The sequence below is a fragment of the Tiliqua scincoides genome, chromosome 6 (assembly GCF_035046505.1).
Source record: "Tiliqua scincoides isolate rTilSci1 chromosome 6, rTilSci1.hap2, whole genome shotgun sequence".
Lineage (NCBI taxonomy): Eukaryota > Metazoa > Chordata > Lepidosauria > Squamata > Scincidae > Tiliqua > Tiliqua scincoides.
The window spans coordinates 13492585-13509046 of record NC_089826.1 but is presented as its reverse complement, the minus strand read 5'-3'; the positions used below and the strand labels follow the sequence as shown (position 1 = coordinate 13509046).

Sequence of the window (16462 nt, the reverse complement as noted above, 5' to 3'; positions counted from 1 at the left end):
GGCATACCGACCCACAGTTTGGGAACCACTGCTCCAAGGTGCATCAGGTCAGCCCAAGCCTATGCGCGTCCACTCAAAAGCAAGCCCCACTATAGTCAGCGTGGCTAGGATGGCAGCCTGCGTGCTTAGGAAGCTCAGCGCTCCACCTCCGAGCTTGCCTCCTCCCTCCGCAGTAGCAGCGCTCAGACCAGCAGCTGCTCCTTGCCAGCGCGATCGTGGGCAGCGGAAACAACCACCACCCAGCCCAGCACGAGCAGAAACGCCCCCTGGAGGCACCTGCACCGCCCCCACCAGCAGCGGCACCTAGCGCGGGCTGGGAGGACTCTGCCATCACCATCGCAGCAGCAGCAGCAGCGCCTGGTCCTCCTCTTCCTCCTCCCCGGCGGGCTTGCGATCCCGGCTGGCTGGGCACGACGGGCTGCGAAGGGCGAGCCTCCCCGGGCTGCTGGCTTCCTGCTCCGATGAGGGCTTTCTCTGCAAGGTCATCTCTCCTCTCCCAGGCGCTGCAGCCGCCTTCCCCGGCTGCTGAAGGTGAGGCAGGCGCAGGGGAAGGGACCGCACCAGGGCTGGAGTGGGGGAGGGCATCTGGTAGCACCACCACCATCATCATCATCAATAGACCTGCTGCCTTGGATGGAGAGACAAGCAGGGTGCGAATCAGCTAAGGTGGGGGCAGTTTTAAGCGCAGTCCCAAGCCTGCAACCCTACCACACTTTCCTGGGAGTAAGTCCCACTGAACGCAGTAGGACTTATTTCTGAGTAGGCATGCCTAGGATTGTGCCCCAGGGGTGCAATTCTACCCCTGCTTTCCCGGAAGTCCCACTGAAGGACTGACGTGCCTAGGTTTGTGCCCTAGGGGTGCAATCCTGTCCACACTTTCCTAGGAGTAAGCCCTGTTGAATTCCGTGGAACTTACTTCAGAGGAGATGTGCATAAGTCCTGTAGAACCAAACCAGACTGAGCCCTGAGCAAGCCTGCTTAGGACCCAGATGCAAAGCTGATGATCCACACTAAAGCCTGCAAGGCTTACTTCTAAGTAAGCCTACTGACAGTTCTGCTGCTGCCCAGCCCTGAAAAGCAAGTCACCCTTGGAAAACCTTTTCCAGCCATCTGTTTTTCCCACCTCTGTCCCCTCCCCCCCACACTGTGGTGCAAACCGGCTCTCATTTTCTTTCATGGTCCTGGATTTGTTTGGAAGAGGCCACCTGTGCCTTGCAGGTGAACTTTGCAAACAAGTTTAGTCATCATTGTGGCGATGGACAATGATGACAAAGCTCATTGTGTCTTCTTTGCATCGGTCTGGGGCATGAGCGACACCCAAACAGCTGCAGGCACCTGCGGATAGTGGGAGGCTATGTGGGGTAGACCTGGGTCCCTCCATATGATTTAAAAAGGGCAAATAGTATCTGGAAGAGGGGCTCCTTTTGCAGCCTCCAAAATACTTGTGCATTCAGAGGCATAACTAGAAGCCATGGGTCCCGGGGCAGTGATGTGACGTTGTGATGTCACTTCTGGGTTCTCTCTGGAGGAGGTGCCGGCAGCTTCTCACCCCCCCATGCCTCCCAAAAGGGGAGCATCCATATGAAAAGGAATGGGGGGGCATGAAGCCACCAGCACCTCTTTCTCCAGAGAGGAAGTGATTTCCTTGCACATTGTACCCCCACCCCAAAGTAATGGAGGTGCAAAGCTGCCAGAACTTCCTCTTCCACCAGGAACCCAGAAGTGACTTCCTTGCACATGACACCCCCCTGGTATAGTGCCTGGGGCAAGTGCCCCTCAGGCTCCACTCTAGTCACACCTCTTCATTCTTAAGAAGATGGTCTGAGTGGAGGCCAATGTCTGCCCATGATTTGTCTCCTTTTTCTCCAGCCTTCATTGCTGATCTCATTTGCATTCCCTTCACATCTGATCGTTTTTTCTGGTTCTTCATCCATCCTCCTTCCTGCTCCCCTGAGAAAAAAAATAGGAAATCTGTTATGCCCTTGGGGTTGTTTTTCTTCCCTAGAAGGAATTGGTAGGGCTTGGGACTAGCTGTAACATATTGACTGCCACAGGGAGGAAGAGGAACCGATGAAACTGAACTGGATCACGGCCCAGTCTGCCTGACATGTGTGTACAAACTGTTTATGACTTGCTTTGATGGCTGGGTAATTTATTTGGAGAATGAAGCACTTGAGGGAAGTTTTCCCAGATGCAAGGTCGGGCGGAGAGGCCCTGATTGCCTTTGAAGAGGCCAGCTGCCACTGCTGTGTGCACTGCAACCGAGTAAATGAACAGGCTGCAGGCTTTAAAGGGCTTGATTCATGTTAACTCGGCCTCTGGGTGAGCTGTAAGGTAAATCAAGACTTGGATGGTGGTATGTGCAATTCAATTTAAAGCATATGGCATCCCTTTGCTTTACCCATTTATAATAAGTGCATGTGGGGAGGATAGAAAATGGGGGGAGGAGGTTTTTAACCCCCAAGCTAAACAGGTACAGCAGTGATGAATATTTTCGGAGAACACAGCCTTACTATGGATTTTATATTTAGTTTGGGGGACAGACGCCTTTCAGCTGATCCATGTGCATGCTAAATGCTTAAAGCGTTTTTGCTCAACGTTGCATCTACGCAACAGGGATCAAATGTGTTACACCTGTGGGCTGGACAGAAATGGGTTTAGATGGCCCTAAAACCACTGCTTTCTGGGGCAAAAAAATTCCTTTTGCCTTAGCAATCTGCCCTTCTATGCACAACGGAAACCCGTTTAATTTAGGACACTGAATTGAGTCAGCAGAAGTGAAATATTTTGCTGAACACAGATGGGGTGGGGATTTGAGTGGGTGCAAAGTTTTACTTCTTAGTCTTGAAACAAACATGTCTAGTTTCCTCTTCCTGTTTCCTTCCTTGTCTGCTACTCCCTGCGGTGCTTGAGTTTGCAGTAGACACGTCTTGAAAAGGCTGTTCCCTAACTGATGATGATTATTTGGTGCTGGTGCTTTGTGTTTACTACCTCTAGGGAGAACAAATGGATGAAGGGCAGATTGTTATTTTAAAAGGGGAGGGGGGCTGCTTTGTTGGTGGGGCTTTATACAGATGATGACGCTATTGGGTTAGAAACATTTGAGTCCAGTCCAGGACGCAGCTCCCCTATGCTCACCCCATTGAAATGAACCGCATCTACACAGGACTGTGTGTGAGAGAACTACCTGCTGGATTGCGCCCTTTGCTGCAATGTGGATTGGTGTTTGGGGGTTTTGTTTTGTTTTGTTGCAATCCAGTAGAGAAGAGTCATTGCCATAGCAACAGCACTGTCACAGCTCAGAAATACTTCCCCAGCACAGGTAACGGGAAAAGGCAACAATCTATGAAAAGCAAAGCGTGGTCTTGTGATATATGCTCCCTTGAAAGCTCTCGGAGCCACACATATGGTCTTGATGGTTTCCGTCATTTGAAAAGAAGCTTTGATTGACTAGGGATTGACTTGGGGGGGGATAGGGAGGAAGGCCATATCTTTATATTCAAAAATGCTATCCAAATACGTTCTGTTTTGCCTGCCATCCTATGTGCCTTTTGACATTTTTTTTTTGCCATGCATGAAACGTATTTAATTTTTATTAAGGCTTTAGCAACCTTGGTTCGTTACTCATTCCTAAGCACTTGGTGGAAGTCCGCGGATGTTATGAACTGATGTGATAGATTACAATGATTCTGGCTTTGCATGTGAAAGATTTAAATCTCTGCTCGGTTCTCAATGAAGCTAGACTAAGGGCCCGGACCGATCCATCTTCCCAGTGCTGATGCAGCTGTGCCAATGGGGCATGCGCTGCATCCTGCAGAGAAGAGGGCAGTCACAGTGGCCCCCTCAAGATAAGGGAACATTTGTTCCCTTACTTCAGGGCTGATTGGCGCTGGAAAGTTGGATAGGATTGGTCTCTGCGTAACCATGGAAGTTACTGCCTGTCATACTAATTGACCTCACAACAGTGTGATGAGATATATTAGTGCTATTTTTGTCAGAGCTTCTTGGGGAGCACAGTAGACAGTATGTCATGCGCTCAGCCTGCAACCCAACTCATTTAATCAATAGAGCTCTTTGCTACCCGATGTGGTGATGACACCTGGCCTGGATGCCTTTAAAAGGAGGCTGGGCAGATTTATGGAGGAAAAGTCGTCACAGGTTAGAAGCCGTGATGGGTATGTGCAGTCTCCTAATTTTAGAAGTAGGCTGTCTGTGAATGCCAGAGGGGCACCAGGATGCAGGTCTCTTGTTGTCTTGTGTATTTCCTGAGGTATCTGGTGGGCCACTGTGAGATACAGGAAGCTGGACTAGATGAACCTTTGGCCTGATCCAGCAGGTCTCTTCTTATGTTCTTACATTTTCAGTGGTTCTTTGTACAGGAGGTTGATTTGCCAGCTGGCTGCATGGAGAAAAACATCCTCTTCACTGTGTGCAGTTTTGTCCTGGTTCATTGATTCTGCTCAGTGAAAGGATCTGCCAGTTTTGTTCTCTTGAATTGACTTGAAAGCGTGTAGGATCCACTTGCTGTTCTGGTACATAAGGGTGATGGTGAAAGGAAGCTTGGAAAAGGAATGGCAAGTTACAGATGTGCTTGAGTAAGAACGTGAGCAGTATAGGAGCAGATCCTGTACTTGTGAGGAAGCAAGTTGAAGCCCTAACTCAAGGCAGGCAGAAAGAAGTTACTCATTATGTGTAGCTGAAATCTCCAATGACCTCTTTACACATTGAGAACATTCGAAAGTAAGGAATTGGCAACTGGAGCACTATAGTAAACTCCTAAGTGGACTTCAGGGCCACATCACACAAAAGGTTTTAAGTGTACTTGTAAAAATGGAAAGTGTTGATGCAGCTGTGATGAAAGACCTCCATTTTTCCCTATTTTTTTCTTGTTTGGGGACATTTTCTAGCATCCTTCCTCCCCCCCCCCCCCCAAGCATTCCAAAGAGACTGCCTCACATCCTAGGTGCAGAAGCAATTACTCTGGGCTACCATATGACATGCATTTATGGGTGCAATCCTAACCAACTTTTCAGAGGTAAGGGCAATGCAAGTCTGAGATAAGGGAACAAACATTCCCTTACCTTGAGGAAGCCTCCGTGACTGCCCCCCAACTGCACGATACAACACATGCCCCATTGGCACAGCTATGTCAGTGCGGGAAAGTTAGGATTTGGGCCTTAGATTCTTAAAGTCAAGCACAGGGATGCTTGGGTATGTTTTGCCAGGTCTACCATTGGAATCGGCTGCTGATTCTGTGCCCACTTAGGGCCAAATCCTATCCAGCTTTCCAGTGCTGGTGCAGCAGTGCCAATGGGGTATGTGCTGCATCCTGTGGGGGGCGGGGGGCAGCCAAGGAGGCCTCCTCTAGGTAAGGGAATGTTTGTTCCCCTTCCTCAGGGCTGCTTTGAGGCTGCACCAGCACTGGAAAGTTGGATAGGGTTGGGCCCTCACAGTAAATGCAGAAAGTAAGCATTTTGGGACAATGTACAGTTAGCAATAGAAACTATATTTCTAGCTAGATCCATTTAGGGCACTATCCTAACCTTGTGCCAGTACAGCCAGGCTGCAGATATTTTTCCTCGTGGCCCATGTCCAGCCCAGCTGAGCCCTGCCCTGCCCTGCGGGGTTACTTTGATCTGTGCCAGCTATTTGGCTGTCACAAATCCAAGCAGCCCGTGGAAAGCTGTCTGGTCCAGAAGTGGGGGTTAAGATCTGGTGTGGACTGCCATTGCCAATCCCACCCCCTTCCTGATCCCGATCTGCCTTCCCCCCCCCCCACAAAAATTCTCCCTCCCCACCTCTGCAAACTCCCTACCACCACCTTCTACCGCTCCTTCCACCTTACCCTCCTCTGCTGGTACAGGGGCTGGATCCAACCCTGGTAAGCTGGCACAAGCCTCTGTGCTTGTTCAACCAGCAGTTTGGATTGGGCTGCCCGTAAATTAATTTGGTTTTGCTTGGGTTTTCAACTTCCCACTTCACAAGCATAGGAATACAGTAAGTTGTGTGTTGGGCTGCCCTTGAAGACTATCCAAAAACCTCAGTTTGTTCGAAGCACGACTGGTGGCTGGAACTTGCCAGTTTGAATATATGTTGCCAGTATATAAAAAGAAAATCCAAAAAACCTAGCTGATTTCCTGTCTGTTTCTATGCACAATCCAAGAAGCAGTTTTGACCTAGAAAGTCCCAGAGGAAAAAAAAGTGAGCTTGCCTGCTTTTACAGGCCACCACCTTTAGCAGTAAGGCAGCTAGTGAATGAGCCAAGACAAAACTTTTTCTGAGCTTGCACCCCGATTGTGATCAGTCTCCCCAAGAACACTTGACTGGTGCCCCTCCTCCAGCTTTTAGGTACCTGATGAAGATAATATTCTGCTTATCATGGATGGTATATCTGGTTATTCCCTTTTTATAGTGTGGATGATGTTTTGCAGCTCTCTGCTGTTTTTAAATTTTGTCGTGGCATGCAAGCTTAGCCTGAAAGGTGGAGTGAATGTCAGAGCCATGATTGGCTGCAGCTCTGCATAGAGTCTGCAGTTGCTGGAGAACGACTGCCTGCCTCTCATCAGGTGCAAAATGCCCTTGCAACAGTCATTTTAGCTAAGTTTATTGTCTGAAAGCAGTGTATGAAACAGTTCAACCATCATCATTTAGTTCAATGAATATGTGTTTATTACTCCCATTCATTTTTAACTCTCCACCACCACCACCCCCTGTTCCCAATATTGGACAGCCAATTAATGTCAACAATTACAGAATGCTGCAGCTCCCTGGAACACCGCAGGCTTGATCTGCAGGGTTGTCGTCCCCCACCCCACCACTTCCTTTGACATACTGAGCTGGCAGTAGGCCTCCCTGCCTGCTAGGTGACGTTCCATTTCAGATCCCAAGCAACAGTGGCACCATGGTATACCCTTGTGTTCTGTTCCACTAGCTCAGCAGTTCTCAAACTTTTAGCACCGGGACCCACTTTTTAGAATGAGAATCTGTCAGGGCCCACTGGAAGTGATGCCATAAATTTCTAGCGCATGTACAGAGTGCTGCAGCACCAAGCAAAAGGGGGGCATTTGTGGTGTGCTCATGGAGCCCCTGAAGGGGTCTCGGGTAACTCCAGGGCTCCTAGGAATTACTCTTTGAGAAATGCTGCCATACTACAACCATAAAATTCTGTGATTCGCTCTACTGATGCTTGCTGAATGACAATCTTTTTCTCTTGGTCAGATGTTAAGGCTGCAGAAGCAGCACAGCAGTAAAGTGGTAATCCCTCCCCTTGCACATTCCTTCTGCTGCTACAGCTGGCTTTGGGCATAGGCTTGCACTCCACTTTCTGGTTTTAAGTCCATCTATTAATGTTGGGCTTAGCATTCTCAGCATCACCTGGCAGGACAAAGTTCCAAACGACACAGTCCTAGAACGTGCTGGAATCCCAAGCATGTACGCACTGCTGAAACAGAGACGCCTGCGTTGGCTCGGTCATGTGGTGAGAATGGATGATGGCCGGATCCCAAAGGATCTCCTCTATGGAGAACTCGTGCAAGGAAAGCTCCCTACAGGTAGACCACAGCTGCGATACAAGGATATCTGCAAGAGGGATCTGAAGGCCTTAGGAATGGACCTCAACAGGTGGGAAACCCTGGCATCTGAGCGGCCCGCTTGGAGGCAGGCTGTGCAGCATGGCCTTTCCCAGTTTGAAGAGACACTTGGCCAACAGTCTGAGGCTAAGAGGCAAAGAAGGAAGGCCCATAATAATATAATAATATACAGTATTTATATACCGCCTTTCTTGGTCTTTATTCAAGACTTTATTCAAGGCGGTTTACACAGGCAGGCTTATTAAATCCACGCAGGGATTTTTACAAATTGAAAGAAGGTTCTCTCTTTCAAGAACCACCACATTCAAGGTGTTACACTCCGATCTGGTTTAACATTCTGGCCTCCATCCTCCCACGCTCCGAGCAGATGGAACAGCTCAGCTGCAGCTTGCCAGCTGCTTCAAGGTCGCCCAGTGCCGGTGGCCTCGAACTGGCGACCTTGTGGATGTTAATCTTCAGGCAAATGGAGGCTCTACCCTCTAGACCAGACCTCCTGCCCATAGCCAGGGAGACAGACCAGGGACAAACTGCTCTTGCTCCCAGTGTGGAAGGGATTGTTACTCCCGAATTGGCCTTTTCAGCCACACTAGATGCTGTTCTAGAACCACCTTTCAGAGCGTGATACCATAGTCTTTCGAGACTGAAGGTTGCCAACAATAGCCTTGTATAGTTTGACCTTCATAAAACTGGTGGTTTTCACATGTTTTTGCAGGTGCCCTATTGTTCAGGGCTGGTTTTTTCCCCTTCCTCTTTGGTAAATAACAGGTTTAGCTTCTTGTGCCAGTGTTAGGGGTAGTCCATGGCCTTGGACAAGCTAATGGATTCATTTGGTGACTGCTAAGAGTGTTCAGTGGTTCCCAAACTTACTGTGCTCATGCTAACCTTCCTCAGTGGTGCCCAGCAGCAAGAATCACACGAGATCTTGGCCCAGCCAAGATGTTGGTGCCTGGAAGAGCTGGTAAGTAGAGGCTGTTGGGAGCATCCTGTGGCACACCTGTGAATTTGCTGCAGCACACAGTTTGGGAACCACTGCCATAACTACTCAGGTTGAGCATTAAAGTGAGGTAGTGCATTACAACAGATCTTTGTCTATCCCTCTAGATCAGGGGTCTCCAAACTTTTTGGCCAGAGGGCCGCATCAAATATCTGGCATGGTATGGAGGGCTGGAAAAAAAAAATTAAATATAAAATTTAAATAAATAAATTGGAGATGGAACTTCGATAAGTGAATAAATGAATGAATGGGCTCATTCATTTAATCTCTGGCCCTCAGAACACCCTCCAGATACAATCAGAGCACAGTTCTGGTCATGTTCGGTTGAGTGGGCCAGAGGCTTTCAGGGGATAAGAGGTTGGCTGCGGGCCAGAAAGAGGTTGGATACGGGCTGCATCTGGCCCCCCCGGCCAGGGTTTGGAGACCCCTGCTCTAGATAAGGATGCTATGAAACAGGAAGCCCTTATGGTGAAGTTGAACTCCAAAGTCTTTAAACTTTTGGGTGTTGCATAACAAATTCATTGTTCGATAACTTTTTATAAGGCAAGAACAAGCTACTAATGGATGCTCATCTCAAGCCTTGAGTGCAGAGGGATTGGAATTCTTAATTTTATCTTAATGGAAGATAGAGCAGAGGCACAATGTTTAAATTATGCACATTGCTATGAAAGTCCATTCAAGCATACAACCATACAGTTGATATGAAAATTGCCTCGGCTCATTTTGCTGGTCTTTGGAAAGGGGAAAATTTGCTGGTTTTCTTCTATTATAAATCTGTCGATGTACATGTAGAAATGGATGAAGCAGCTGTTTATTTTTGTGTCCTAAAGAACTTGCAAAGAAAAAAAAGAATCACACATTACTGCTTGGATTTAGAAATTCCTGTTTGAGTATTTCAGGACAGACCACTGTAATTATCTAAATCAGTGGTTCTCAAACGTTTTAGCACTGGGACCCATTTTTCAAAATGACACTCTACTGGGACTCATCTAGGTTTACCAGACTTTTAAGAAAGGAGCTCTAGACAGAAATAATATTTTATTTATAATAGTAACCCTCAAAAAAGACCCTCAAACATTTATCTCCCTTTATTTACACATGCTTGCAAAGTGCTGGAGATCTTTGCAGAGTAATTAGCAACTACAGTGTCTAATTTTTGAACAGCCACAGGGCTTGGGGCAATTAGTTATTTGATCTTTCCATCACCCTTTGGTGACCCACCAAAAATCATGTCATGACCCACCAGTGGGTTCCAACTCACAGTTTGGGAACCATTGATCTAACCCATTGATCTAACCAACCCTGGTTGCTAAGAAAGCGTGCTAACGATTTCAAGCTGAGAGCCACTTTGGATCTCCTACAGAAGTGTTTGGGACTTCTCATATTTCGGAGTTTGGTCTGGAGGGAAGTTTGGTCTGGAAGTTCTCAAACCTTTAGCACCGGGACCCACTCTTTAGAATGAGAATCTGTCAGGACCCACTGAAAGAGATGTCATAACCGAAAGCAACATCATCCAGCAGGAACATTTTTAACAATCCTAGGCTACCTGCACTTCCCCAGGAGGAAGTCCCATTGACTTTCATTGTTAAAAGTATATGTATAGTAGCCTGTTAAATGTTCAGATGTGTAATATTTCTCCAAATGCAGTCACATATCATGGTAGCATGGAGTCTGAGATATTAAAAATAAAATATTGAAATGAATGGTGAGCCACCAGCTTGCAAATAATAATAATAATAATAATAATAATAATAATAATAATAATACAGGTATTTATATACCGCCTTTCTTGGTCGTCAGATTTCTCCTCAGACTTTATTCAAGGTTTACATAGGCAGGCTATTTAAATCCCCGTAGGGATTTTTTACAATTGAAAGAAGGTTCTATCTTTCAAGAACCTCAACGTTTCAGATGTTTCTTTCTGATCTGGTTTCACATTCTGGCCTCCATCCTCCCACGCTCAGAGCAGATGGAATAACTCGGCTCAGCTTGTCAGCTGCTTCAAGGTCGCACGGTGCCGCTGGCCTCGAACCGGCGACCTTCGGATGTTATCTTCAGGCAAACGGAGGCTCTACCCTCTAGACCAGACCTCCTGCCTCCTGCAAACCACCTAGTGGGTCCTGACCCACAGTTTGAGAAACACTGATCTACAGTATTTTCATGTCTCATTGTGCCCCTCTCATAATGAGGGGCAGGTCCAAGAATTCAGCCACCACATCACAGAGGCATGATAGCCTCTCTGATGTGGTGGTTGAATTCTTGGCCCTGCCTCTCTGTGCTTGTGACACATGCTATGTTCCAGTTATTGTGAGCTCCTTTTCTGTTGCAAGGACCAGCATAGTACGAATGTATCTGAGGCCTGCTTTGGTAGCAGATTGAATCAGCTGAGCTTCCGATACAATCCCACCCTGCCATCAGTCCTAGCACTCTATGTTTAGTCAGTAAAGACAGCCTGTGCATAATGACAAGATAACAGAATCCCCCACATTGGCAATTGTGTCATCAGACTGTTCTGTGACAAAAGAAAAAGAAAAAAATATCTCTTATAAAACTGAGCACGTTGTGGTGTTTTTAAACATCACGTAGCAGAGAATGCTTCCTGTAGGTAGTCCATGGATGAAACCATCATTGGTCCAGGGAAATCATAGCAGGTAAATATATTTATCTCTTCTGATCTGTTTTGTGGACTTTGAACTCCGCAGCTCTTTTGCGGAAACAAAGACTTGTGATGGCTGGTGTTCTAATCACAGATGTTTAGTTACTTATTAAATCTGCCAAACTCTTGTATCTTGTTCCAAGTCAGGAGCTTGGGGGGGGGGGTGTACAGCTGGTGTAGCTGCCCTGAATTATCACTGCCACATTAGAGCCTTAGGCTGGAAATGTGATGTCTGTTGAACACGGATTTCAGGTCCTTGGCCGGTATCAGCAGCTTAATGATTTAAGGTCAGACTAGATGTGTAGTTAAATCATGTCAGTAAGAGGCATCCTTCTAACTAGGAATGTCACTTAGGGGTCAGTCCTATCCAACTTTGCAGCACTGATGCAGCCATGCCAACGGGTCATGCGCTTCGTCCTAAGGGTGGGGGGGCAGTCACGGAGGTCTCCTCAAGTTACCTTGAGATCTCAAGTTACCTTGGGGCTGCATCGGTGCTGGAATATTGGATAGGATTGGGCCCTCAGTTGGCTAAAAGACATTGTGCCAAGGGGGTAGTTCTTACTGGGTTCATGGCACTTGAGAAGGGGGTGGTTAACTTTTTCCCCTCATACCATTTTCCCACTGAAAATCCCCCCTCCTGAGTGACGGTTATAGGGAAAATGGCACCACAAGAAGTATGCTCCTTAGGACTACCTGAAGCCCCCAAGTGCATGAGGCACCCTGCAAAATTCTACCCTGCCCTTTGCCTGGTGATGTGCCAGTCTATGTTCCTCCTGCTCCCTGGATTGGAAAAGGTGACAGTCTAGCCCACCTCTCTCTTCTTCTTCTCTTCCTCTTCGGCTCTGGCCCCATCACCCTTTTCCAATCCAGGAAGCAACTCTGCCAATCTGATGTCCAAGGCAGCATTTCTCAAACTTTGTGGGTCCCAGCCTGATTTCTTGTGGGTCCTGCAGAGCCTCCAATGAAGACCGGGTGATGCAAAGACCTGATAACGTCCTCGAGCCCTAGCTGCTAATTGCCCTAGTTTGCAAGACAGCATGTGCCTTCTCATCAGCCAGTCAGGCAAAATCGCTTGTCCTGCTGCTGAAAATGTGCGAACTCCGAAAATGCTGCTGCGTGGCGTCATGAGATCACGGCTTTGCTGCCCTGGGCAGCAAAAAGTCCTGGGTATACCTCTGCTCTTATGGTGTGGTTCCCAATGACCAATATCACTCCCACTGACTAATATGGAAGAAGTTTCTGATGACAGGATACAGTCTGCAGTTCTTGTCATCCCTTATTTTGAATTTATTTTTACATTAACTGGTCAAAATAGTTTCTAGTTGAACTTCTTATTTTTGTTGGCTTGTATTCCTTGGCATTAGAAACCAAACAAAGTGATCTTAATAAATGCAGTGACTGGTAAGCTTGCCCGCATTTTTTCCCCCCCTTTGGATTTATTTTCACCATCTCCAATTCAAGCTTTAAAAAGAAAAACTTTTGAAGATTTAATTGGCATTCAGAAGCATTGTTAGCATATGCTTACTGGCACGTAATTATGTATCATTACTGAGAATCTTGCTACATAATTTTTTCTTTTATCATCTGAAGCACAGTACAAAGTACTTCGCTAAAGACTTATTGGATGGGTTGCACCTTACTTCTTTTTTTAATAGATCGTTTTACAAACAGCTAATGGAGGAAGTCTTAAGCTCTCCCTCTGACCTAAAAGGAAATGAAGGTGGAGATTTGATGAATGCATGGTCCATGTCGCCTTCTGTTCTTCATTCAGATAATATTTCTAAAGCATTATTGAAAGTAATTGTACTAATGATAACACAGTTGACATGAACTCTCCTTTTAAATCTCTAGATCCTGTTTCCTTTCTTAGTTCAGTGAAAGTACCTAAAAATGGCTGTAAATCTGCTCTGATTTTTTTTTTTTTGTTGCATTTATGCCTCAACACATGAAGTGACATACAGGTTGAGTCCTTGCTGACCTTTGTGGTGTTTAGTCGTTAAGATGACAATCCAACAATCAGTCTCTCTCCAGGCACTTAGAAAAGATTGTCTTTCTTTCACTGTTCAGGGGGAAGGGAGGAGGTCTCTTGGAGAGAGAATGATTGATGGATTGTCAGCTGGCTGCCCTCTCTCCAACTACTGCAAAGGACTGTTTTCTTTTAATTTAAAGGGCCCTTCTCATTGTGTAGAGATAAAAATCTCTGCAACAGTAAGAAAAGCATTTTAAAGGGGTGCATTTTTCCCCTTCTCCAGGGATCAGCACATTCCTTCTCATTTGAGTAGCCATTTGTGTTAAGTCAAATCCGTGTATAACAAGGCTGGACCTGTATATTATAGCAATATTGTCATTTTTACAGCTGAAGGATCTTCTTTGCTGCATACACTAATTCAAGGGTGTCAAACCCATTTCATATAGTGGGCTGAATAGCATTCGTGGCACCTGCTGAGGGCCAAAAGTGACATCATTAAGCAGGAAGTGACATTTTTATCAGATGATGGCCAGAAACAAGCATTTTGCTCTCACATAGAAATTCACGAGCTGAAAATGTGCAAATCTTGTTCATAATTTCAAGACGAGAGATTCTAATTATCATGCAGTGAGAGCTCAATTATAACAGGGGTTGGAAAAATTAATCCCTGGGTGGAGATGCATCCGGCCCATGGGCCTTATGTTTGACTTCCCTGCTCTTAAGCTTTCACATTTAAGTTTTCTGATTGTCTTCAGAGACTTCCTGCATATCTCTTGCTAAGCTGGTCAGCTAATAATTGTTGCTGCTTGCAGCTCTACCCGTGTAGATTTTAGCTTTCTTATTTGTGAGGTAGAAGAAAAGATTGAAAACTGGTAACAATGGTAAATATCAGTATCTTTGCTATCCAAAGAGTAAAGGTTTTCTTCTGATTAAGCCATTTCTGCCCAACGTTACATATACACAACAGGAATGTACACCTGCAGGCTAGGCAGAAATGGGTTAAAAAAGTTACTCCTTGCACTTGGGTACCTTCATTGTATGTGACACTTCATATCCGGCCAGCTTCTTTTGAAAACTGGCATGGACTCTGACCAGCTGCCACATAGCTTGAGTAAGAGGGCCCAAGTTTCTCCAGTTGTCTCTCTGAGCCTCCCCAAAACTCCATGGGTATCCATTACAATTGTGGATCCTTCTGTTCACATGTTTTGAACACCCTGATCATCACTCTGTCTTGTTGGGCAAAACGCTAGCAATAGGCCCATTTGTGCAAACTAAAACTGTATACTCCAGTGTTGCCAATGTGCATCAAGGGACTGTGTGACCAGGGTGTGCACCTGGATCTTCAGCCCACACTGGTCTCCTGCCCAGTCACGTGTGGTTGTGAAATGAGCCTTATGTTCTTCCACGTGCTACCTGTTCAGTGTCAAAAGTGCAAGACTAAGAGCATGGGAAGTTGCTGCGGCGATCTGTATATTTAGGTTGCACCCTTCCTCCAAGGAATTCAGGATGGTGTATATAGTACTCCTGCACACACACATTTGGTCACTGGAACAACCCTCTAAAGTGGCATAGTCTGAGAGGGTGTTATTGGTCCAGGTAGGTTCCATGGCTGACTTGAATCCAGTTCTCCCTGATCTTAGTCTGACACTCTCACGGTCTCGCTTGCTCTCTAATTGCTCTCCATGATGCTCATTGTAGCCATTAATGTGAACATGGTTGGGAGGATGGGAATGTGTTTTAGTTGAGTCTTGTGGTGGACTCTTATCAGATTGTGACTGCATTTCACAGCAGTCAATTAGCTGTACATCACATGGGAACTTCTTCACTCTTGACCTTCCGCTGGCATGTGGTAAGAGCGAGTGATGTAATGCAGCCATCACGAGTACTGAAAGCTTTGATTGTTTTCATGTAGATACAGTAAGTGATGCTGTGGTTCAGTTGGGAAGCACTCTGTGAGGCCAGAATTACCTGCTGGTTCTCTGCTGTTTGATTCTCCTGATAGCCTTTTGTACCTCCATCTCATGGAAGTGATTTGCAGTGGAGGTGACCACAGTTCCTAAGAGAGGCGCACTGATCTTTCCCCAAGGTTCCCTGTTGCCACCACTTCTTCTACCCACCAACTGTCTCTGCCTTGTTGACTTTTCTGTCCTTTTTCCTCTAACACAGTGTTTTTCAAACTGTGGGTCGGGACCCATTAGGTGAGTCGCGACCCAAATTCAGATGGATCCCCATTCATGTCAATATTTTATTTTTAATAGACTTGATGCTATCATGGGATGTGGCAGCATTTGGGGAAATTACACATCTATACTTTCAACAGGCTACTATGTATGTGCTTTTAACCATGAGAGTCAATAAGACTTACTCCTAGGTAAACATGGAGTAAGGACTGCAACCTGGGATTGTTAAAAGTTTTCCTGCTTGATGATGTCACTTCCAGTCATGACATCACCTCTGCTGGGTCTTAACAGATTCTCATTCTAAAAAGTGGGTCCCAGGGCTAAATGTTTGAGAACCACTGCTGTAACCAAAGCAGGGAGTTGAACTTGAATCCTGAAATGGTGCAGAGAAGCATGTTCAATAATCTAGAACTGAACCGGAACCTCAAATGTCTTGATTGCCTTGAACCTAAGCTGAACCCCTAAACCCACAAGTAGAAGCTGGTTCATAATAAGAGGTTCAACAGTCAGGCTGTTGGCTTTCAATTGCGTAATTAGTGTTATATTTTCCTGTGTGAGAGCCAACGGGACATGTGCTGCATCCTGCACTTGGGTGTCACTCACGGAGACCTCCTCAAAGGAAGGGAATGTTTGTTCCCTTGCCTCAGAGCTGCATTGCCCTTATGTCAGTGCTGGAAAGTGCTGGAAAGCACTGACATAAGGGGTTAGGATTGCGCCCTTAAAGAGCTCTGCTATTTATGCCAGTGATTCCCAAACTGTTCACCCAGTTTGGAATCCCAGGGAGCCACAACAAATACTTCGCAGGGGTATTGCAGGATGTCCCTTGCAGCCTCTTCTTACCAGCTGTCCCAGTCATTGCCATCTTGACCAGGTTGAGCTCTCTTGTGAGATCTGACACGTTTTCTCACGCACGGTGGAACCGGGACATAGTGCCATGACCACATTAGTTTGGGAACCGCTGATTTATATGATGCAGCTGCATTGCAAACAAAATAATTTTTGACACTATTCTGCATGAAAGGGATCTAAACAAGTTCAAATTGTCCGAACTGGTTACGGAATCACTTTAATGTC

General features: G+C 46.3%; 1 protein-coding gene across 1 annotated transcript in view; it reads left to right on the top strand.

Moving 5' to 3' along the window:
* Nucleotides 1-368: 368 nt before the first annotated feature.
* The window catches only part of GPRIN3 (GPRIN family member 3), a 42077-nt gene continuing 25983 nt past the window's right edge, over nucleotides 369-16462 (top strand). The window contains exon 1 of the mRNA XM_066632227.1: nucleotides 369-531. The gene's annotated coding sequence lies outside the window, so the exon portion shown is untranslated. The remainder of the gene's footprint in view (nucleotides 532-16462) is intronic.